Raw genomic sequence first — 25365 nt, forward strand, 5'->3', positions numbered from 1 at the left:
ACCTTTTGAACAAACGTCTGAACCTGTGCAATGTGATAGGGTTTTGTCTAGGGCGCAACATCAGGAGTTTAGAAGGCGTAATAAGCTGTGTTTTTTCTGTGGAGACGTCTCTCATACTATTTCTGTCTGCCCTAAATGAGAGAAATGTTTTGCACACACATTTGCTGTGGGCAGTGTACAACCTAAGTTTTTTTTGGTGATTACCCTGATCTGCTCCTTATCCACATTTTCCGCTAAGGCTTCTGTAGATTCAGGAGCAGCTTTGAATCTGATGGATTTGGACTTTGCTAAACATTGTGGTTTTCCTATGATACCTCTGCAGACACCTATTCCTTTGAGGGGCATTGATGTTACTCCTTTAGCGGAGAATAAACCTCAGTTTTGGACCCAGGTGATAATGTGAGTTGCCCCAGACCCCCAAGAAAATTTTTAATCTTTGGTGTTGCACAATTTGCATGATACTATTGCTCTGGGTTTTCCCTGGTTGCAAACTCATAATCAAGTTTTAGATTGGAAATCTGTGTCTGTGGTGAGTTGGGGTTGTCAGTGTGTTCTTAGGGACACTCCTGTTTTCTCCACCTCTCCTCAGTCTCATGATATTCCTGATTATCTAGCAGATTTTTCTGATGTATTTAGTGAGAGTAAGTGTGCATCTTTGCCTCCTCATAGGAGTTTTGACAGTGCAATTTAGTTGATGCCTGGGTGTAAATTTCCCAAGGGTCGGCTTTTCAACTTATCAGTACCCGAAAATGATGCTATATGATCCTATATTAAGGAGTCGTTGGAGAAGGGTCATATTAGACCATGCTCTTCACCCATAGGTGCTGGGGTTTTTTTGTGGCCAAGAAAGATGGTTCATTAAGACCTTGTATTGACTATCGTTCCCTTAACAAGATGTCGGTTAAATATCAGTACTCGTTACCTCTGATGTCTGATTTATTCTCCAGAGTTAAAAGTGCCTGCTGGTTTACTAAACTTGACCTCAGAGGGCGTATAATCTTATTCGTATCAAGCGCGGGGATGAATGGAAGATGGCGTTTAATACTCCGGAGGGACATTTTGAGTACCTTTTGATGCCTTTTGGGCTCACTAATGCCCCTTCGGTCTTCCAATCCTTTATGAATGATATTTTCCGGGACTTTGTGGATAAGTTTTTGATCAAATATCTGGATGATATTTTGATCTTTTCCAGTGATTGGGATTCTCATGTGGAACATGTCCGGACTGTGTTCCGGATTTTGAGGGAGAATTCCCTGTTTGTTAAGGGATCGAAATTCCTCTTTGGTGTACAGAGGATTTCATTTTTGGGATTTATTTTGTCTCCGTCGACTATTAAAATGGACCCAGCCAAGGTACAGGCCATTTATGACTAGGTTCAGCCCACTTCTTTGAAGGCTCTCCAGAAGTTTTTGGGTTTTGCTAATTTCTATCGTAAATTTAGGTAATTTTTCTGGTATTGTCAAACCACTGACTGATCTGACCAAGAAGGGCACTGATGTGCTGAATTGGTCTCCAGAGGCTCTCTCGGCATTTCAGGAGCTTAAGCGAAGATTCACTTCTCCTCCAGTTTTACGGCAATCTGATGTCTCACTTCCTTTTCAGGTGGAGGTAGATGCTTCTGAGATTGGTGCAGGAGCTGTTTTGTCCCAAAAAGATCCTGTGACTTCTAAAATGAATCCCTGTGCCTTCTTCTCTCGAAAGTTCTCCCCATCTGAACGCAACTATGACGTGGGGAATCGGGAATTGTTGGCCATGAAATGGGTATTTGAAGAGTGGTGACATTGGTTGGAGTGAGCTAGACATCAAGTTGTGGTCCTCACCGACCACAAGAATTTGATTTATCTGGAGTCGGCCAAATGCTTGAATCCTAGACAGGCTAGATGGGCCTTGTTTTTCATGTGTTTTAATTTTGTGGTCTCTTTTCTTCCGGGCACTAAGAATGTTAAGGCAGACGCCCTTTCTAGGAGTTTCTTTGCTGATTCTCTTATTGTGACCGAGCCTACTACCATCCTAGGTGAGGGGGTAGTTCTTTCTGCCATTTCGCCCGATTTGAGACGCGCCCTGGAGGAATTTCAAGAGGATAAACCTGAGCGTTGTCCCATGGGAAAATTGTATGTTCCTGACCAGTGGAGGAAGAGAGTGATGTCTGAAGTTCATTGCTCCTCATTGGCTGGTCATCCAGGTATTTTTGGTACCAGAGATTTGGTGAGTCGGTCTTTTTGGTGGCCTGCCTTATCTCGTGATGTCAGGAATTTTATGCAGTCCTGTGGGACTTGTTCTCGGTCTAAACCCTGTTCTCGTTCTAGTGGGTTGTTGATGCCCCTTCCGGTGTCCAAGAGGCCATGGACACATATCTCAATGGATTTTATTTTTCTTCCTGTCTCTCAGAGAATGACTGTTATCTGGTTGATTTGTGATAGATTTTCTAAGATGGCCCATCTTGTACCACTCCCAAAGTTGCCATCTTCCTCAGAGTTGGTGCCCTTGTTTTTACAACAGGTGGCTCAGTTACACAGGATTCCTGAGAACATTGTGTCGGACAGAGGAGTCCAGTTTGTTTCCAGATTCTGGAAAGCCTTTTGTTCCAATCTGGGAATTCAGTTATCTTTCTCCTCTGCATTTCATCCTCAGACCAAAGGGCAGACTGAGAGAACAAACCAGACTTTGGAGTCCTATTTGAGACTTTTTAAATCTGCTGATCAGGATAACTTGGTCTCATTTTTGCCCTTGGCCGAATTCACACTAAACAATAGAGCTAGTTCTGCCACTTTGATGTCGCCCTTTTTCTGTAACTTTGGGTTTCATCCTCGATTTTCTTCAGGGCAAGTGGAATCTTCAGCCTGCCCAGGTGTGGACACTGTGGTAGAGAGAATGCAGCAGATTTGGGACCAAGTAGTGGATAAGTTGTCTCTCTCTCAGGAAAAGGCCCAGTGGTTTTCCAACCGGCATAGGACCATTGGTCCCTAGTTTAAAGTGGGTGATATGGTTTGGTTGTCATCAAAGAATATCTCTATGAAGGTTGCGTCTCCAAAGTTCAAGCCAAGATTTATTGGACCTTATAAGACTTTGGAGATTCTTAATCCTGTTTCTTTTCGATTGGCTCTTCCAGTTACGTTTAAGATCCATAACGTATTTCACAAATCTCTGTTGAAGAGGTTTGTTGAACCAGTAGTTTCTATGGTGGCACCTCCTGACTCTGTAATGGTTAAAGGCAATGTGGAATATGAGGTAGAGAAAATATTGGATTCTTGTTTGGCTAGACGGAGACTCCAGTATTTGGTCAAATGGAAGGGTTATGGCCAGGAGGATAATTCTTGAGTCTCTGCCTCTGACATTCATGCCTATAGATTGGTTCGTGCTTTTCACCGGGCCCATCCTGGTCGGCCTGGTGGCGTGGATGTCTGACATTTCTGCGGTTCTCCATAACTTTGAGGACTCGACCAAGATGGTGAGACGCCATGAGGCCATAATCAGAGTCACCATCCAACTTTTCTGTCTACTGAAATGCTCGGTGACCACAATTAAAAAGGAGGCTTTGCAGGTGGAGCAGGTTGATACTATACAGCACAGCCTCATCTCTTCTTCTCAACGTGGATTGGGTGATGATGAGGAGGAGGAGGAGCAAAAGCTGGTTGCCTGCGCTACAGACTGTAGTACCCTCATCATCTTCATCCCATCTGCTCAGTTTAGATTGCCTGAACATGAGGAAGAGAGGGAGAATGGAGGAGAGGACAACATGGGCATTCGTCCTCTTGGTGGGGACATTGAATTCTTGGCTGTTGGTAGTTTGGCACACATGGCTGAATTTATGTTCCACTACCTTTCCTGTGACCCTCCTGTTGTACACATTTTAGCCAACAATAATTGCTGCTTGGTCACCCTTCTAGACCAACGCTACAAGGAGAACTTTACATCTCTCTTTCCAGTGGTGGAGAGGTCTAATAAAATGTTGTAGTACCAAAAAGCCCTAGTTGAAGAATTATTAAAAAAATTCCTATCTGACAATGCTGGTACTCTGACAAGGAGGGAAAAGTTTGGGAAGATGCTGAAGGAGTACCTTGCCGACCATATCAGTGTTCTGTGATTCCTCTGTGCCTTACCACTATTTGGCATCCAAGCTAGACACATGGCATTAAATATCCGTCTAGATCTTGGAATTCCGAGCCTTCAATGCCACTAGCATTTTGTCAGAGCAGGTTTTCAGTGCCTCCACGGTTGTTATAACCAATAGGCGCATCCGCCTGTTATATGAAAATGCTTACTGGATGACTCTCATCAAAATGAACAAGGGCTTGATTGGCCAGACATTCGTACAACATCGGATAACAGCAGTGGAGCATAAACTGAAATCCAGCGTATGTTTGCAATTTGTAGTCTATTCCCCTTCCCACCCAAACATTGGTGTACTCTTCAGGATTTCTTCTCTTTTACGTTGCCCTCCTCCACCACCATATCAACAGGTTGATCATGATATCCTCGCTATAAATTTTTAAAGTGTGTTTATGATGCCCACTTTGACCATTTTTAGAAGTCTTCCTCGAATGTTCTTTTATATATATATATACCCCAAGGGTTAACTGTTTTTCAGCAATGCACTTAGTGCATGCGCATTACAAGTCTAGGATACCCGCACCTTAATAATGGGAAAGAAAATGTTTTATGAGGCCCTCCACTACATCTCTTCAAAAGGGTAACTGAGTACATCCTTCTTATTTTTGGAATGTGGAACACCCACTCCTTAGCAATGGGAAAAAATGCTTTTCTGTGCATTTACCTTCTAGTTGAGGAAAAAAATTTTGCAGCAAAAAGAGTTGATGGGTTTAATTAGTATATGATCCAGTGCCTTGCTGTGGGCTGTCAGGTTTTCATCACACAGGAAGTTCTCACACTGCAAACAGGATTTCACAGCCGGGACAGGAGAGTTTTCACAGTAAGTTCAGAAGATCCTGGTATCCTCCATATTAGGCTGAGTAGATGCGAAAGGCTCCACTATATTCCCCAACAGGGTTGATGAAAAAATAGTCCTTGATGCTGCTGCATTAAACTAATTGCTTTTTACAGGGCGAATTCAAATAGATTCTTTTCTATTATAATAATACCGTGTTTATCTGCAATTCATCTACGGTGAGGTGTGGCAGTAGTAATAGCACATGACAGGCATCTAGACAGGAATTATTGTATTATAAATTCGAAGCCTTGCTGCTGCTTTTTTCATGGACTCATTGACCGATTAATGTTTTTATGTAATCTGTACTCAGAAATTTATCAAAGCTGCCATAGTTACTTGCATTCCTTCAGATTTTGTGGCTGCCACCTACAAGAAAGAATCTTTTAAGAGTCGGTACAAATCCCTTGTATACCCTTCACTAATACCGCTCTTATTTGTAATTCATGTAGGGCGAGATGTGGAAATAGGTATAGCGTATGACAGACATCTAGTCAGGGATTATGGCCTTAAAAATTGTAAGCCTTGCTGCTGTTTTTTTCCATGCACTCAATGATAGATTCATGTTTTTTATGGTGATCTGAACTCAGAAAATCATCAAAGCTGGCAGTGTTACTTCCGCTACTCTGGACTTTGTTGCTGTCATGTACAAGAAAAAAGCTTTTCAGGGCCTATTTAAATCTTTTCTATATTTTTCAATAATACTGCTCTTATCTGCAATTCATCTACGGTGGGGTGTGGCAGTAGGAATAGCATATGACAGACATCTAGTCAGGGATTATTGCCTTATAAATTCTAAGCCTTGCTTGTTTTTTTCCATGCGCTCATTGACCAATCCATGTTTTTTATGGTGATATGTACTCAGATATTCATCAAAACTGGTAGGGTTACTTGCTTTACTCCAGAATTTGTTGCTGCCACAGACAAGAATAATGTGATGGCTGGCTGATGTCCTTAAAAAAAATTGTGACTTTCAATGTGTTTGATTATGTTTCACACACCACATGGTCAGATAAGGTATTAAAATATAAAATTACATTTCCTGTTGAATGTTTTTTTCACCATTGAAAGCAATGCAAATGTGCAAAAACGCAGCAAAAACACTGCGTGGGAACATAGCCAAAGGTGTTGTGGAGTATTTTTTTATTCACTTGTCTATTTTGCCTTTTATACAAGTCAATATCCTGGAAAGAATGAAGAATGTTTCTTAACATTTTTTTCCAGTCAAATCCATTTTAAGTGTGATTTTGTATGCTTTAATTTCAGTCCATAAAAGTGGTGTAATACTATGACAACATTGTTCTCAGTACTGACCTGGGATTCAGTGATGCTTCCAGGGGTCTTCCCCATGCTGTTCCCATGTCATTTCAGTAATGTTTCCATCATTTTCATCAATGTTTTGACTCCCTCTAGACCTTCAGGGGGTCTGTTAGAAAAATGCTTGAATTTCTCCTTGACTGCCATTATAACTGTTACTCAGGTCGAGCACCCGAGCATTACGATTTGCTTGACTCGAGTAATGAGTATTCAAGCATTTTAGTACTTGCTCATCACTACTCAATTTCAATCCTTATAGGATGCAATGATAGTCAGAGTTTGATCTAGAGACCATATGGGTAACACCATAAAGGCACCTTCATGAAAAAATGACATGTAAAAGTGGATAAGATATCAAGCACCCTTTCTGAAGACACACAGGAATGTCTTGTGTGTCCTGTATATTATTGTGTAAGTTATTCTCATGTAGGCTGCAATTTTCCTGTGCTTAGGGTTGTTGAATCTAAATGTAAGGCCTGCCCATGGTTTGGTGAGGAGTCAGTGGGCACTGGTAGCTTATTTCCTGGGTTCTCAGTTAGTCTAAGTTCAGCTTCAGAGAAGAAAGAAGACTCAGCAGTGCCAGCCATATTGGGTTTGTGCAGAAGAGCAGACATACAGAGGTTAGTATGATCCTTCAGTTTCAAGTAACAGTAATGGCATTTCTCATCTAGCAGGCAAGCTGGGGCAACTGATGGAAGAGACATTTAAGTGCGAGTATTAGTGTTTGCCAGACCTAGTGGTCTTAGTGAAGAAATATAGGATCAGCAAGGCTGATTCATATCCAAGGTGTAGAAGCTGGAAGAGCTCACTGATATAGTCCACAGTGCTTAGCATTGGGCACAGTGGTCACAGCAAAACACATCAACCTGTGTGGCCCTATATTATGTAGATTGATGTCCTCAACTTAACCTGTTGTTCACCAGTAATGTTCTTCACAAGTTATCTGCCACTATTGACACCTAAAATATTTGTGCCTCTGTCATGTAATGCAGATAAAGATTTCATGTTCTCTAACTTCTACCTGTTGAACAGAGTTCCAAGTAAAGAAGAGTTTATGTTATCAACACTTGGCTTATTCTCTGGCTCATTAGTGACATCCAAGAATCCAAAACTTGCTCCAAAATACAGGGGGGTTGTGAAGAAGAAAATATACATCATAATTTGTTTTTTCCACAAATTTTTTTTTTTATAAATGGTTTAATGATATGATTCTCATTTGTAAAAGTCTCAAAGAAAAATTAGGGACTTTATTAAATAGTTAAACATCAATAATTGGCGACTCATTAAGTGTGGAGTGTAGCCAAAAGGATCTAGGTTAGTAATGAGCGAGCATACTCAGTAATGCTCAGTACTCGCCCGGGCATCAGTGTGCTCCAAGTTGCTCGTCGGGAGCTCAAGTCCCTGCCCTGCATGTTTGTTGCTCTTTAGGAAGAATTTTTTTGCATCTTAATCTTGATTATTTTAATCAAAAGCTATCCAGAACACACTTTCTTTCTCCATTTGCTTGTTGACACTGCAAAATACAGCAAGATCCTTTTCATGGTACAGCGTGAAAATCCAGCTCTTTTAAATGGGTTTGCCCATCCCAGCGATCATATGTGAGTGGGCAGAAAATTCTGCCATTTTGTGATACTATAAAAATTTTTTGGAGTGTCTTATACAATTTCTTGACACCATTTTGCTGCCAAAAAAATATTTAGCTGCAGGGCAGATATTTTCCACTGTGTTTTGTCTGCCACACGGATCGCAAATTGTGCAATTTCAGGCCTCCATAAAATTGTTTTGTTGCGTCTTAGCCTACTTATTGACACAATTTTACTTGCCCAAAAAAAATTACAGGCCAGATATTTGAAAGTGTGCTATATCCGTCACACTCCTCATCTATCTGTGGGCTAAAAATTGTGGCGTTTGAGGCCTACATTGAACTGATTTTGCTGTGTGCTACCCTAGTTAGTGACACTGTTTTGCTGTAAAAAAAATACAGGCCACATATTTTACAGTGTGGTATCTCCTTCACATGCCTCATCTATATGTGGTTTAAAAATTGGAGCATTTTTTGGGCTCAATTGAACTGTTGTTGATGTGTCTTAGCCTAGTTATTCACACTTTTGCTGTTTAAAAAAAATACATGCCGGATTATTAAAAATAGGGGATCTCCATCACAGGCCTCACCTGTCTGTGGTCTAAAAAATGGGCCATTTTTTGAACTGTTGTTGCTGTATCTTAGCCTGTTTATTCACACTCTTTTGCTGCTTAAAAATAATACAGGTCAGATAATTAAAAGTGTTGGTTCTCCATCACAGGCCTCACCTATCTGTGGTCTAAAAATTGGATCATTAAGGCTAAGTGCACACGTACCGGAACTCTCGCGGAAATTACCGCGAGAATTCCGGAATTCCAGTCCGCGGGAAAATCGCATTTTAAATTCCCGAGATTTTCCCGCGGAAAAACTAGCATTTTGCAAGCGTATTTAGCTTGCAAAATGCTAGCGTTCTCCAAGCGATCTGTAGCATCGCTTGGAGAACTGATTGACAGGTTGGTCACACTCGTCAAACATAGTATTTGACAAGTGTGACCAACTTTTTACTACTGAGGCCGCCTATGCGGCATCAATAGTAAAAGATAGAATGTAAAAAAAAATAAATAAATAGTGTTATTCTTACCCTCCGACGTCCCACGCATCCATTCCCAGTAATCCTTTGCGAAAATGCCCGCGATGACGTCAGTTCTCGCGGGATCGCGACGTCTCGCGGTAATTCGCGATGACGTCGCGCGAATGACCGCGAGACTTCGCGATCCCGCGAGAATGGACGCCATCGCGGGCATTTTCGCAAAGGATTACTGGGAACCAGAGCGTGAAGAGACGCAGGAAGACTGCGCGGGACGTCGGAGGGTGAGAATAACAATATTTTTTATTTTTAAATTCTATTTTTTACAGGGATATGGTACCCAAAGCTCGGAGGACAGTCTCCTCTCCTCCGGACCGTGGGTACCATCCGCAAATGTTCTGCTTACTTTCCGCATGGTGTACACAGCCACATGCGGAAAGTAAGCGGAACAATGCATTCCTATGGGTGCGGGATCGCCGCGATTCCGCAAATTAATGAGCATGCTGCGGTTTTTACCGCGAAGCGATTCCGCCGCGGTAAAAACCGCAGCATTAGTACAGCATTGCGGAATCCCATAGGAATGCATGGGATGCTTATTTTTCGCGTCTTTGTGGCAAAATCGCGAGGTTAAAACCGCCGCGGAAACGCGAAAAAAACGCCACGTGTGAACTCAGCCTAATTGGGCTAAATTGAAATGATGTTGCTGTATCTTAGCCTATTTATTCACACTCTTTTGCTGTTTAAAAAATACAGGCCAGATAACTAAAAGTGAGGGATTTCCGTCACAGACGTCACCTATCTGTGGTCTAAAAATTGGGGCATTTTTGGGGCTCAATTGAACTGTTGTTGCTGTGTCTTAGCCTAATTAATTGCATTCCTTTGCTGTTTTAATTATCTGGCCTATATTTCTTTAAAACAGCAAAGGAATGTGAATAATTAGGCTAAGACACAGCAACAACAGTTCAATTGAGCCCCAAAAATGCCGCAATTTTTAGACCACAGATAGGTGATGCTTGTGACGGAAATCCCTCACTTTTAATTGTCTGGCCTGTATTTTCTAAACAGCAAAAGAGTGTGAATAAATAGGTTAAGATACAGCAACAACATTTCAATTTAGCCCAATAAATGCTCCAATTTTTAGACCACAGATAAGTGAGGCCTGTGATGGAGATCCAACACTTTTAATTATCTGGCTTATATTTTTTTAAAAGTGTTGGATCTCTGTCACAGGCCTCACCTATCTGTGGTCTGAATATTGGGGCATTTTTGGGGCTCAATTGAACTGTTGTTGCTTTGTCTTAGCCCAGTTATTCACACTCCTTTGCCGTTCAAAAAAAAATACAGGCCAGATAATTAAAAATGGGGGATCTCTGTCACAGGCGTCACCTATCTGTGTTCTAAAAAAAGATGCGAAAATAAAAAATCCTATTTTTTCCACAAAAATTATCTTTTTGCCCCCCAATTTTTATTTTCTTAAAGGTAACAGGAGAAATTAGACCCCTAACGTTGTTTTCAATTTGTCCTGAATACACAGATACCCCATATGTTGGGGTAAACCACTGTTTGGGTGCACAGCAGAGCTCGAAAGGTAAGGAGTGTCAGTTGACTTTTTCAATGCAGAATTGACTGGAATTGAGATCAAATGCCATGTCGTGCTTGTAGAGCCACTGATTTGCCTAAACAGTGAAAACCCCCACAAGTCACCCCATTTTGAAAACTAGACCGCCCAAGCAACTTATATAGATGTGTGGTGAGCACTTTGAACCCCCAAGTGTTTCAGTAAAGTTCGTCACGAAACAATCACTGACCTGAGGGAGACCAGTCAAAGAAAACACTGCGGCAGCCGGCAAAGGCGCTCAATCAGTGAAATCCTAGGTGCAATGCTCCCTGGGAAATACGAAAATGCAAATAAAGTCCATGGAGCCTCATTTAAGAGTCTCAAATACGGGACTAGCCAGATCTTCCTCCAGGGAAGGACCCAGTGAAGGGGTGGCTCCTTTCAGAAACCACCATTACCACCATATTAAGGGGCCCTTTAAGTCAGTATCCAGCTCTTTATGAGTTTACAGATAAGACAAGGGAAATACCAAGGCCAGGTATCCATCCACAGACAGCTGTTTCGAGGTGTTGCCCCTCATCAGTGTGGAGTAGGATTCTGGCTAGGTGGGAGCAATGCCTAGTAGACCAACATCACGAAACAATCACTGACCTCAGGGAGACCAGTCAAAGAAAACACTGCGGCAGCTGGCAAAGGCGCTCAATCAGTGAAATCCTAGGTGCAATGCTCCCTGGAGGAAGATCTGGCTAGTCCCGTGTTTGAGACACTCAAATGAGGCTCCATGGACTTTATTTGCACTAAAGTTCTTAACGCAGTGCCAAGAAAATAAAAAATCATTTTTTTTCTACAAAAATGATTTTTTAGCCCCCATTTTTTTATTTTCACAAGGGTAACAGGAGAAATTGGACCCCAAAAGTTGTTGTGCAATTTGTCCTGAGTACACTGATACCCCATTTGTGGAGGGAACCACTGTTTGAACGCATGGCAGAGCTCGGAAGAGAAGGATCACCGTTTTGGAATGCAGACTTTGATGGAATGGTCTGTGGGCTTCATGTTGTGTTTGCAGAGCTCCTGATGTGCCTAAACATTAGAAACACCCCACAAGTGACCCTATTTTGGAAACTAGACCCCACAAGGAACTTATCTAGATGTGTTGTGAGAACTTAGAACCCTCTAGTGTTTCAATAAAGTTTATAAAGCAGAGCCGTGAAAATAAAAATAATTTTTTCACACAAAAATGATTGTTTAGCCCCAAATTTTTTATTTTCACAAGGGTAACAGGAGAAATTGGACCACAAAAGTTGTTGTCTAATTTGTCCTGAGTATGCCTATACCCTATATGTGGGCGTAAACCACTGTTTGGGCTCATGGCAGAGCTCGGAAGGGAAGGAGCATAGTTTGACTTTCTCATCTCAGAATTGGTTGAAATTGAGATTGGACGCCATGTCATGTTTGGAGAGCCCCTGATGTTCCTAAACAGAGGAAACCAACCAATTCTAACTCCAACCCCAACCTAAACACACCCCTATCCCTAATCCAAACCATAACCATAACCTTAACCACAACCCTAATCCTAACACATCTCTAACCTTAATCCCAACCATAGCCATAACCCTAACCACAAACCTAACACCAACACACCCCTAACCCTAATCCCAACCCTAACCGTAATCCAAACCATAAACATAACCCTAGCCCTAATCCTAGCCCTAGCTCTAATGTTAGCCCTATTGCTAATCCTATCTTTAGCCCAACTCAATTTAGCCCAACCGTAACTCAAACCTTTAGCCCAACTCAATTTATCCAAACTCTAACCCTAATGGAAAAATGGAAATCAATATATTCTTTAATTTCATTATTTTTCCCTAATTAAGGGGGTGATAAAAGGAGCTTTTATTTACTATTTTTTTTATTTTGATCACTGTGATAGGGTTTATCACAGAGATCAAAATGAACCAATAGGAAAAATTTCCTATTGTTGTCGGGTGCCGGTCGGCAGATCTCAGCGGGCACACTGTGCATGAGCTCCTAATTATTTTCCTGGAAGAAGACGCCGGGGGACATCACAGGGGCATGAAGGGACTCTGGAGGTAACGGGTGGTGATCAGGAGACCCTATTTCTCTCTCCTTATACATTTATGTGTGATCACATCAGAGGAGAGAGAAATTATATGGCAAATCAGACTTTTTTTGCTGTTGCCAGTATATCGTTAATTATGTTTTCTGGGGTCTCGGCTACTATGGCAGCCGAGAAACCCGGAGAAATTCCGACGCTGAGGGCACTATTACTTTAAACCTCAGCACCGTTAAAAAGCGGCGTTGTGGTTTAAGTACCCTTAACTGCTGCCGTGACAATGTGTAGTATAGGCGGTTATTAAGGGGTTGAAAAAATACAGGCTTGATGAGTAAAAGTAGGGGTTCTCCGTCACAGGCGTCACCTACCTGTGGGCTAAAAATTGGGGCATTTTTTGGGCTCATTTGAACTGTTGTTGCTGTATCTTAGTTTAGTTATTGACACCAGTTTGCTTACAAAAAAAAGGTGTTACCTACCAGCCAGATATTTTAAATTGTAGTTTTTCCCACACACGGATCACATATAAGTTTGCTCCAAAGTCATTCATTTTTAGTGAACGTGCAAAATATTGTAGTCCATTTAAAATGTGTAAGACACGTGGCAAGGGAAGGGGAAGTGGATGTGATGGTGCATGCAGAGGGTGAGGCCGAGGATGTGGGCAAGTTGATATTGACCCACAACAAACACCCACATCTTCTCACTTGACCTCGCTGTCATAATTACTAAGGGACCGCAGCAGCACACCACTATTGAACCAAGATGAGTGTCAAAAGGTTTTTGGTTGGATAGCAGATAATGCTTCCAGTCACTTTGCCACCACCACAACCACCACCCTGTCTTCCACACAGTCAAGTCTCAGTAGCCATGAGTCTTGACCACATATTCATCACCCTTATCCTCCTTCTTCCCACCATGCAGAGCACCTGGAGGCAACAGAGCCAACATTTGGACACTACGAAGAGCTGTTTACTTTTCCATTTATAGATTTGGGCCTCTCTCCCAGTGCCCAAATATTTGAGCAGCCACATTCACACGAAGGCGATAGTGGGAATGTGTCACAAGAGGTGGACAACGATGAGACACAATTGCCAGAAAGTCAGGAGGAGGACCAGGGTGCGGAAGAGGAAGATGAGGTGTTGGATGATATATAAACTGACTCAACCTGGCAGAAGGACATGCAGAGCGAGGATAGCAGCACACAACGGGAGGGAATTGTAGCACCCCAACAGACAGGAAGAAGCAGTGTGGTGGCCACAGACAGAAGACAGGAAACTGTTCCTGCAACACTAACACGACGGAAGCTGCCAGTAGAAGTGTTGAATCTTCCCAATTCTGGTTGCTTTTTAAAGACTCTGTCGATACCCCAAAAAGGCCATTTGCACCACCTGCCATGCTCACATCAGCAGGGGTAGCAAAACTACCAGCTTTACCACCACTAGCATGATCAAGCACATGGCAGAAAAGCACCCGACTTTGTGGGCCGAACCCCAGGGTCCAGGAACACTGTCTGCAGGTGACACCACTGCTTCTTCCGTTGTTGTGCGTGGAAGCTAATCCCCTGTCTATGGTGCCTGCAAAAATGCCACCTGCCCTGCACCTGTTGTTGCACACACTCAACTAGTACAATCATCAAGCACGTCCACGTCCTTGTCCCAGCGCAGCATTCATTTGAACATACCCCAGTCCTTGGAATGCAACCGGATATACGCTGCCAACGCCCCACAGGCCACACTACTAAATTCCCATATTTCTCACCTGCTTGCAATCGAAATATTGCCTGTTAGGCTCATGAGAGATGGAAGCTTTCTGCAATCTGATGACTATGGCCATCCCAAGGCACTTGGTCCCCAGCCGCCACTATTTCTCCTGGTGTGCCGTCCTGGCATTACACAAACACATGTCCCACAACATTACCCATGCCCTCAACAATGCTGTTACTGGGAAAGTCCACCTAACAATGGACACATGGACAAGTGCTTGTGGGAAGGGAGGGTACATCTCGCTGATTGCACACTGGGTTAACATAATGGAAGCCGGGACCCAGTCGGACCTTAGAATGGAACACGTCCTCCCGACGCTGAGGATTGCGGGCCCTACGTCAATCAGGGTTGCCCCCACAGTCTACAGCTCCTGCAACTCCTCCTCCTCTTCAGCCTACATCTCTGAAATAACCACATCAGTCACAAGCTGGAAGCACTGCAGCACTGCCTCAGCCAAGCAGAAACAGGTTGTGCTGAAGCTAATATGCTTAGGTGTCAAACAGCACAATGCTGAAGAGCTGTGGACAGCTCTGAAAGAGCAGTCAGATCTGTAGCTGACACCACTGAACCTACAGCCAGGCATGGTCATGTGTGACAATGGCCAGAACCTGGTGGCGGCTCTGAAGTGAGGCAAGCTCACACACGTACCATGCCTGGCCCATATGTATTAACCTCGTGGTTCAGTGGTTTCTCAAAACCTACCTGGAACTGCCGTATCTGCTTATGAAAGTATACCGCCTGTGTGCCCATTTTAGAAAGTCAGTTACAGCTTCCGTCACCCTTGCCGTGCTTCAGCAGCATTTGCAGTTTCTGGCTCACTGACTGTTGTGTGATGTCCCAATGTGTTAGAAGTCTATACTGCAACTGCATATGTTGGACAGAATTTGTGAACAGACGAGGGTAGTTGTTGACTACCAGCATCAACAAGGCCATTGGTATTCAGTTCAGACTCCACACATAAGATCTCTGGAGTGGACATGGATGTCAGACATATGTACCATCCTCCAAAACTTTGAGGAGTCCAACAAGATGGTGAGCGGAAACAATGCCATAATTAGCATCACAATCCTGCTTCACTGTGTTCTGAAACACTATCTGCTCAAAATCAAAATGGATGCATTGCAGGCAGAGCATGATGAGATGGATAAAGGAACCATACAGGGTGATTACATGGCCTCATGTCATCCCAACGTGGATTGGTTGACAATGAGGAAGAGGAGGAGGAGGAGAGCATGGTCAGTCATCCTCTTGGTGAGGACACAGAAGTCTTGCCTGTTAGTAGTCTGGCACGCATGGCTGACTTTATGTTGTGCTGCCTTTCCCGTGACCCTTCTATTCTCCAAATTTGAGTGACAGTAATTACTGACTGGTGACACTTCCAGACCCACGCTACAAGGAGAACTTTCAATCTCTTCTTCCAGAGGCAGACAGGTGTACTTAAATGGTACAGTACCAGAAGGTCATTGTTGCGGAATTTTTTTTTAAAATTCCCATCTGAAAACGCTGGCATCAGAGGTCACAATTCTTTGGACAACCAAGGAGTACAGGCAAGAGAGGCAGGTTCTGAGAGAGTTTTCACAGACCCTTTCATCACAGTGGCCCTGAGGCACGGGATACTGTCATAGGGAGTGCATAGTTTTGGAAGATGCTGAGGGAGCACCTTGCTGACCGTACCAACATCATCCATGATTCCTCTGTGCCTTATAATTATTGGCTCTCTACGCCTTGGAGGTCCTGGCCTGCCCTGCTGTTAGCGTTTTGCCAGAGCGTGTTTTTAATGCCACTGGTGGAATTATAACTGATAAGAGCACCTGCCTGTCCACTCAAAATGTTGACAGGTTGACTCTTATAAAAATGAACAAGGGCTGGATTGGGCCAGACTTCTCTACACCACCAAATGATAACAGCGAAACAAAACCTCAAATCCAGTGTCATTTTTTGGAAGTATATTCCCATGCACCTCTTCACACTGACACATGGATATACGCTTCCTGATTTTGGCTATTTGCTGTTATCCTCCTCCTTCTCCGCATCCTTATCAGCCATCACCATGGTGACCATGGTCCGTGATGCAACAGCCATGTTATTGCTTACAAAGGTGTGTATGATGCCCATAAAATAAAATGTTTACACAGTATGTTGATGTGTACACCCCCAGGGGAAATGTTTGTCAGCCCATACACTTACTGCATGGGCATTACAAGTATAGGAGACCAGCTCCTTTAAATTGTGAAAAGATTTTTAGGAGGCCTTCCTCCACATCTCTTCCAAGCGGTATTGGGGTGCATCCAAATTTGGAGCAGGCCTTGCATTCACTTAATGGGTAAACATTATGTGAGCAGCAAATTAGGAAAAATGGGAACTTTGGTTTCATGTGGCCATCCAGTACGTGGGTTCAAAGGCTTATTTGGGTGTGTGTAACTTTGGGGCAGGGAAGGTCTTTCATTCAATGCATAAGCAAACAGTATGGGAGTAGCAAATGAATACTGGGAATTTAGGTTGCATGTGGCCGTCCAGTACCAGGGTTCAAAGGCTTATTGGGGTGCGTGTAACTTTGGGGCAAGGCAAGTCTTGCATTCAATTGATAAGCAAACAGTATGGGAGATTTTGAGGAATCTGAATATTTAGAGGAAAAGGCATAATATTTTAAAATTAAAGCAAAACAAAAATACATTGCTAATGTATTCCCCTTTCATTGTGGTGGTCTCTGACGATTCTGCATTGTGTTGGTCTCTACACAAACATCGTTCACATAACCACTGAAGTTAACCATTGTCAGTGTTGCTGGCCTGTATAGTATGTCAGGGCACTGGTTGGTTTCAGTGGTCACTTGAAAGGTATGCAGTAGATGACATTATTGCTGTAGCACTGAGAGGGACTTACACAGTGGTGCTCTGGGAGCTGATAGGTAGGCAGAGTGCTAATGGCTATTTTTATATACCAGAATATTTTCAAGTTTTTCCAGTTTTTAGGCAATTTTCTCAAAATCACCGACAACCCCTGTAAGTAGTTAAACTTTCATAGTGAGTTATACAAGAGGATGGAACTGTATTTCCTAAACAGTCAGTTGAGTAAAACAAGATCACTTTCTGGTATGGTGAAATTATAAGATCCTGCAAAGGCAGATAGCAGCCCCTAAAAAATCATTTACTATATACTATTACACCTTAGAAAATGTGATTACTGCATTTTTCAGATCTGTTGTCTAGCTGAGAAGGATTTTATGAATTGCAAGGTTGTGCTAACAATTTCAAGCCTCCATTTTTGGCTGTTGTGAGTTCATTTTTCCCTTCACTATTGAGGTCTGATGAACTCCCTCCTCTGGTGAAGGAAGGTAGTGAGGCTGATTATCAGACACCTGGGCGGCTAGATGATAACTGGGTGGCTGGAATTGAGGACTGGATATAAGGCTGCCGACGCCCTTCTTCCTGACTGGTGATTTTCCTGCTGGATTCTTGGAGACCAGTCTGATTCCTGCATCTCAAAGCTAAGTTTTTCTGCTCTGCTTTGTACTCTTCAGCTTTGCTTTTTGTTTTGCCTTGTTTTTTGGGAGTTCTGCCATCCCCGGCTGGGGGTGAACTGAATTCCATTTTTGTCTCTGATCTGTTGATCTTTTGCTCTGTCTTCAGAATATACCTGAGTGCTGATATAGTCTTTTGAAGCCTAGCGACTTCAGGGCCTGTTTTTCCTATCAGTCGGTTAGCTCATTTTTATAGGGTTTTTGCGAATGGCAGACAGCAGCTTTCCTATCCTGTCCTATGTAGTTAGCTTGGGCCCCATCATTTGCTCAACCTATCTTTCAATCTGTGTTAGTGTTTTCATCTTGCTTCACCGTCATTATATGTTGGGGGCTGCCTATTGCTTTGGGGTCTGCTCTGGGGCAGTTTAGTTTTTCCCCTTTCTGTCTTTAGGCTATATAGTTCTCCAGCTGTGATCGAGGGGTCTAGGGCACCGTAGGAACCCCCCACGGCTACTGCTAGTTGTTGTGGATAGGTTCAGGGGTCTGCAATCCGATAGCTGCCAACCTCTCTGGTTTTTCTGGACTTAGCTGGTATTTTGTTTTTTCCTGCTTCGGTGACTCATCATAACATTTGGCCTTCTTGTGACTTTTTTAAGGGTGTATCCTTCATAGATTATCTATGGTGAACACCTAAAATATATATATTCACTTTATTATCAGTAAATTTAGTAAATTAGAATTCAGAATGACTTACACAGATAATGACATTTTCTGTGTAATTCCCCCACAAATAAACATTCTTTCATATTTTCAAAGGATTTTTTAATGAATGCTAGATTTTTATATTTAGTCTGTTTTCTGTAAATTGGTAGAATCTGAAAAGACTTTGAGGCAGAATCCTGTTAGCTAAATTTTACCTAAACATAAATTATTACATTCAAAGTAAAAAAAAAATGAAATCAAATATGTTATGCTTTTTACTCTTGAAAAAGTAATCATTAATTCAATTTTGAGAAGCAGGTTTAGCTGAAGTATTAAATTTGTTACCAAGGTTTCTATGAAATTCATTTCTGCATTCAAATTGCAGGCACATTCTGTTAGAGCTACAAGAACACTGGTCACATGGCAAAAATGAATTTACATTTCACATAAAAAATAATAGACACCATTTTGCTGCATTCCCAGAGTTACAACAAAATGGATGCTGAATGAGAAGAATAGGCTTTAAAGGAAAACCTTTTACTACCTGTGTTTTCTGTGTAAATAGGGATGAAACTACAGTACATCTATAAATGGGAAGCAGCTGGTGCGTTCTTCATTTACAGGTAGAAATGCCCATTGTGAAATATCTGCTCTCCACACTGTATCATTTGTCATCTCAATATTTTATGTGTCATATTCATTTCTCAGATATTATTGCTTATATTGTTATTAACTGCAATAAAATGTACTATATCTATCTATGTATCTGTCTATCTATATATCTGTCTTTCTATTTGTCTATTTTTTTACTTTTTTTATATCTATTATTAACTATTGATTGACAATAATCCATTATTCTCTATATCTATCAATATTATTTTTACTGGCATCTATCATTTTAATTATCTATCTGTCCTAACTCAATTCATCTATCTACTATCCATATCTATCTATCTATCTATCTATCTATCTATCTAGCTATGTTTCTGTCTGTCTATCTATATGTCTGTCTGTAAATTTATGTCTATATATCCATACATCTACATGTTTATTTGTCTATATATCTATCAATCAGTTTATATGTCTGTGCATCTATCTATCTATCTTCTATCTATAGAGTATATTATCTATCTATCTATCTTCTATATATCTATCTATCTTCTATATATATATATATTATCTATCTATCTATCTGAATATCTGTCTAACAACATTTCAGTTCCTCCTGGAACCCTTTTGAAGCCAAAAAAAATGAAAAAAGTTCTTGGAGAAACTGAAAAATTGCTATTGGATATGCACTAATAAAAGTTTCCTATTATTTCCTATATTGGAGAAGGTCTGCCATTTTTGGACCTCATCTATTATGGACCTGGTTGAGGTCTGAATTGGAATTGCAATCGAGACTCTGACGGTGAAGCTTCTACTTTTCTTATCAATCTATCCATCTATCTGTAAGCGATCATATATCTACCATCCACATATATTTATCTACTTTATGTATAGATGGTTGAAATAGATAGATATTGTGATTAATAGATAGATAGACAGACAAACTGACAGACAGACAGACAGACAGACAGACAGATAGATAGATAGATAGATAGATAGATAAACAGACAGACAGACAGATAGACAGATAGATAGATAGATAGATAGATAGATAGATAGATAGTGAGATTAATAGATAGACAGATAGAAAGATAGATATATAGATAGATAGATAGATTAATAGATAGATATATATTGAGATTAATAGATAGACAGACAGACAGACAGACTGACAGACAGACAGACAGACAGACAGATAGATAGATAGATAGATAGATAGATAGATAAACAGACTGACAGACAGACAGACAGACAGACAGACAGATAGATAGATAGATAGATAGATAGACAGACAGACAGACAGACAGATAGATAGATAGATAGATAGATAGATAGATAGATAGATAGTGAGATTAATAGATAGACAGACAGATAGAAAGAAAGATAGATAGATAGATAAATAGATAGACAGACAGACAGACAGACAGACAGATAGATAGATAGATAGATAGATAAACAGACTGACAGACAGATAGAAAGATAGATAGATAGATAGATAGATAGTGAGATTAATAGATAGATAGACAGACTGACAGACAGACAGATAGAAAGATAGACAGACAGACAGATAGAACGATAGATAGATAGACAGACAGATAGAAAGATAGACAGACAGACAGATAGAAAGATAGATAGATAGACAGACAGACAGACAGATAGATAGATAGATAGATAGTGAGATTAATAGATAAACAGACAGATAGATAGATAGATAGATAGATTAATAGATAGATAGATATTGAGATTAATAGATAGATAGACAGACAGATAGATAGATAGATAGATAGATAGATAGATAGATAGATAGATAGATAGATAGATGGATGGATGGATGGATGGATAGATAGATAGATAGATAGATAGATATATTAATAGATAGATAGTCAGGCAGACAGATAGATAGATAGATAATAAGATTAATTTATAGATAGATAGATAATTATATTAATAGATAGTGAGATCAATAGATAGATATATAGACTAACTGAGTGATCAATAGATAGATATGTATAGTAGAGATATGATATATAGATTGTTGATAGATACATAGATATTTCAACAATCTATATACCATCTACGGCACCTACTACCTATTCCTAATTATCTACACTATCTATGTCCATATTTTAGAACTAAGTTATGCTATTTAAAAATGTCGATCAATGTTAAACTTCCCATATTACATTTATTATTGACCTTTAACCCATTCTTTAGATTTTTCTTTAGATAAAAATAAAACTTAAATGTGTTAGTTTGAGAGCAGGAGCATTTAATAGAGGTGGTGGCCTCCAATTAGTCACCTATAATTTAAGTTATTGTGAAGGTTAGGAAGTGATGGACATATTAATGCCTAGGTCATTTATTATGTGCATAGATAATGCACTAATTTGCTTATAGTAATGATGAAAGCTGTTTTGTAATAAAGCTGCAACAATAAAGCATTTGGCCTTGGTCGAACAGATGGGACTTCAGTGTCATCGGGGATGGTCAGTTGCGGAGGGGAATTCAATGGGACACGGAATTTTAAAATAGATATTTAGGATGAGCAAAACACGTTAACGAACGCTGTTTGCATGTATTGGAAACTGTATTTATTGGAACCTGTGATGTCATCAGGCTGTATTAAACACCATTACACCAAGCTGAGATAAAGAAAATGCTTCATATATTTTACTAAAATAAAAGTGGCAATCACATAAAGGAAATACATTTGATATAATTTGCATGTTTAATCAGAATAAGATAGCAAAATATTAATTGTACTATTTTTATCATTATTGTTCGCTATGATTTCATCAATACAATAAAATATGTATTATTAAGCAAAAATGTTTCTCATTAATATTGGTAATAAATATAGTAATATACAGTTAATTATGCATGTAAATTAGAACTTATTAGAAACATTAAAGTACAAATATACATATTATTTATTTGCACCCATTGTATAATATTCTTTTTCAAAATACAAATAAAAAATTCAAAGTGAATGCTATGAAGAATTATCAAAAACAGCGTTGTTATTAGGTAATGCTGCCACCTATTGTCCTGAGATGATCACTACTGCATTTTCCTCACTCATAGCGGTGAGTAGGGGATGACCAATGACATTTGTTATTGTTGGCATAAACTAAGAGAAAAAGAATAAAAGAAAGAGTGAGAGGAGAAAGAGAGAAGGAAAGAGAGAAAGAAGGAAAGAAAAAAGAAAAGGAGGGACAAAAAGAGAAACAGGGAAAGAAAGAAAAAGGAAGAAAGAGAGAGACAGAAAAGAGAGACGGGAAGAAAGATAGAAAGTAAAAAGAAAAATAGGAAGAAAAAATAAGAAGGAAATAAAGAAAAAGAGGGAAAGAAATAAAAAGGAAAGGAGGAAGAAAGGGAGATAAAAGGAGGGAAAGACAAAGAGAAAAAGAAAGAAAGGAAAGAAAACAAGGGAAAGAGATAAAAAGGAAAGACGGAAGAAAGAGAGATAAAGGGAGGGAAAGACAAAGAGAAAAAGAAAGAAAGAAAAAGAGGGAAAGAGATAAAAAGGAAAGAAGGAAGAATGAGAGATAAAAGGAGGGAAAGACAAAGAGAAAAAGAAAGAAAGAAAAGAAAGAAAAAGAGAGAAAGAGATAAAAAGGGAAGAAGGAAGAATGGGAGATAAAAGGAGGGAAAGACAAAGAGAAAAAGAAAGAAAAGAAAGAATAAGAGGGAAAGAGATAAAAAGGAAAGAGGGAAGAAAGGGAGATAAAAGGAGGGAAAGACAAAGAGAGAAAGAAAGAAAGAAAGAAAGAAAGAAAGAAAGAAAGAAAGAGAGGGAAAGATAAAAAAGGAAAGAAGGAAGAGAGATATAAGGAGGGAAAGACAACGAGAAAAAGAAGGAAGGAAAGAAAGAAAAAGAGGGAAAGATAAAAAGGAAAGAAGGAAGAAAGAGAAATAAAAGGAGGGAAAGGCAAAGAGAAAAAGAAGGAAGGAAAGAAAGAAAGAAAGAAAGAAAGAAAGAAAGAAAGAAAGAAAGAAAGAAAAAGATTGAATATTCAGAGAAGAACACATTAAAATTGTACTCAAAAATAGTAAATTATATTTATTGTGTGCTATATTTTATATTGTAGCAGATTGATGATTTATATTACAAATGTCTATGATGGATGCTTTGTCATTTTAATGTTTGTGAGGTCAGAAAATAAATAATGCAAACTGTGTCCTGGGATATGAGGCAATAAATTACAGAATGAACACCTAGGTCTTGTTGGCTTCTTTTTGTGCCCTAGGTCTACTTAAACACTGGCTGCTAAACTGAAATAAAGGCTCAATCCTAAACAGTATTCCTGCCTGTTACATATACACTGAATATAGCATGAAGTATGGGAGTCATGTAGAGAGATCTTTTTTATTTTTTCCTATTATGATTATTTTGATATCCGGATAATATGGAAATATAGCACATCTCCTTTTATCATACGATGTATGAAATATTGTAGCCACAGTGTAACACATATAAACAGCATCAAAGAAAAAAGACATTGAAATCGAACACATTTCAATCCTAAATCTATGCAATCGTTTCCAATGTGCGATAAAAGAAAGGAAAGAGAGTGAAAGCAGCATAATTCATTTACGAGACAATGAAACATTTTGACAGTTTCTTATTGAGGAGAATATATGGAATTATCTGTTTGATGTGACTGTGTTTTAAAAAAAAAAAAAAACAACTCCAACTCATCAGTGATCTTAGCAGCATAACTGATTGTGTGCTAAGTGACCTTTAACTTGAAGGGGTAAAAGCATTGTTTTAAATCATTCATGGGATGCTACCACAGGACTTTAAATATATCCCAGAAAATGTAAGCACCTCACACAATTCTTTTAAACTGAACTGTACTTATGGGTAATAATCCAGAAAGGAAATCGGGAATTGGAATCAAAATGGTAAAACAAAGAAAAATATATCCAAACTATATATACAAACTATATATACAAAATATATCCAAACTGTATGAATTTTATTACACGTACAGCTCAGTGTCAGCAAACTAAACGACTGCTGCACATTTGGACATGCAAAAATATGTGGCCCAGTATAGTAAAATGTATATATCGTCAGAAATCTAATTAATGTAAATCTGGAAAAAAAAACTATTCATCTTACTATCATGAAATGATTTGTTACATCAATACGAGATCAGTATCTTAGTTAGCTTAACGATGTCAGGCACAGTGGAAATAAATCAAGGTTTTTATGATTTAGTATTAGAATTATTTAATACAACATGATTATTTCTGTTCTATCACATACAGATGTATAATAAAGAATCCAACCGTTTCTGATCTAAGATCTCATCATTATCATAGTTTTAAGGTAAAACGACATTCAAAAAAATCGATAAAGCAATCCGTCTTTATTGTCTATTTCATTCCAGATGATAATAAACGTCGACCTTATTTGCATACATATCTGCCGACATTATAATGTAAATCTTGCTTACAAACGGAATGAATCACCCTGTGTTTTTGCCCGATTAAAGATGATGGATCAGCTTGGTTGGATAAACATCTACTAACCAATTCTACGCGACTCACATGTCACAATCCTTCTGACGCGCGAGTACTAATGACAAGACGCAATTAGCACGTGTATGAAGAGACGTGGAGAGCCGGAACAACCGAAAAAGGAAAACAGAAACACATCGCTCACATCGTAAAATGCACCCATCAATCCGTTTATTTATCTTCCATCAATCTATCTCGCATCCACGTATCTAGAATCCATCGATCTGCACCTCTTTGCCTATTTCTGAACCGCTGCATCATTTCTAAGCTCCACACAGCCTCGCAAAGCCGAACCGTAACAAAAAAATACAATTTCTACCAAAATAACAAAACAAATTTTCTAAAGACCCAAGTGCAAAGAACATTTTTTTTGCAGTTATTCTAGAAAGATGGTAAAAAAGTTATCATTATATTTACCATGATTTCTTTTCTTTCAATAGCCCTATGCAATATGCCTTCATCCTTTTTTGACTGGGAAGTAAACTAGAAGGGGGGATACTGCGCTAGAGCACATACATTGCCATCGCCTCTAGACATGACCCAAAATGATGCTAAGAAGTCTTGCTCTGACCTCCTGCTAACCAGCCTCTTGTGATTAATTCGGCATGTCCTTGAAAGTATCTGCTTGAGAGCATTGGTTTTTTAATTTAGGAGTTCCTGCAGCCCACCTATAGTTTCACCCCTGCACTTTTATCATACAAAAACCATTTATCTAGGAAAAGAGCTATGCGACAACTGAAAGACACCACCTGCCTAAATACCACTCGAAGATGACCATAATGCCCTAATGTTTTTTTTTTTA

At 39.9% G+C, this 25365-nt stretch overlaps 1 long non-coding RNA gene across 3 annotated transcripts in view; it reads right to left on the reverse strand.

Annotated features, from left to right (window-relative positions):
* The window catches only part of LOC141053079 (uncharacterized), a 694299-nt gene extending 669212 nt beyond the window's left edge, over positions 1-25087 (reverse strand). For all 3 annotated transcript variants that reach the window (XR_012220964.1, XR_012220963.1, XR_012220965.1), the window contains exon 1: positions 24981-25087. This is a non-coding gene — a long non-coding RNA (uncharacterized lncRNA). The remainder of the gene's footprint in view (positions 1-24980) is intronic.
* Between the last annotated feature and the right edge of the window lie 278 nt (positions 25088-25365).

This window comes from Dendrobates tinctorius, unplaced genomic scaffold (assembly GCF_039654945.1).
Source record: "Dendrobates tinctorius isolate UK_male_01 unplaced genomic scaffold, ASM3965494v1 ptg000165l, whole genome shotgun sequence".
NCBI lineage: Eukaryota > Metazoa > Chordata > Amphibia > Anura > Dendrobatidae > Dendrobates > Dendrobates tinctorius.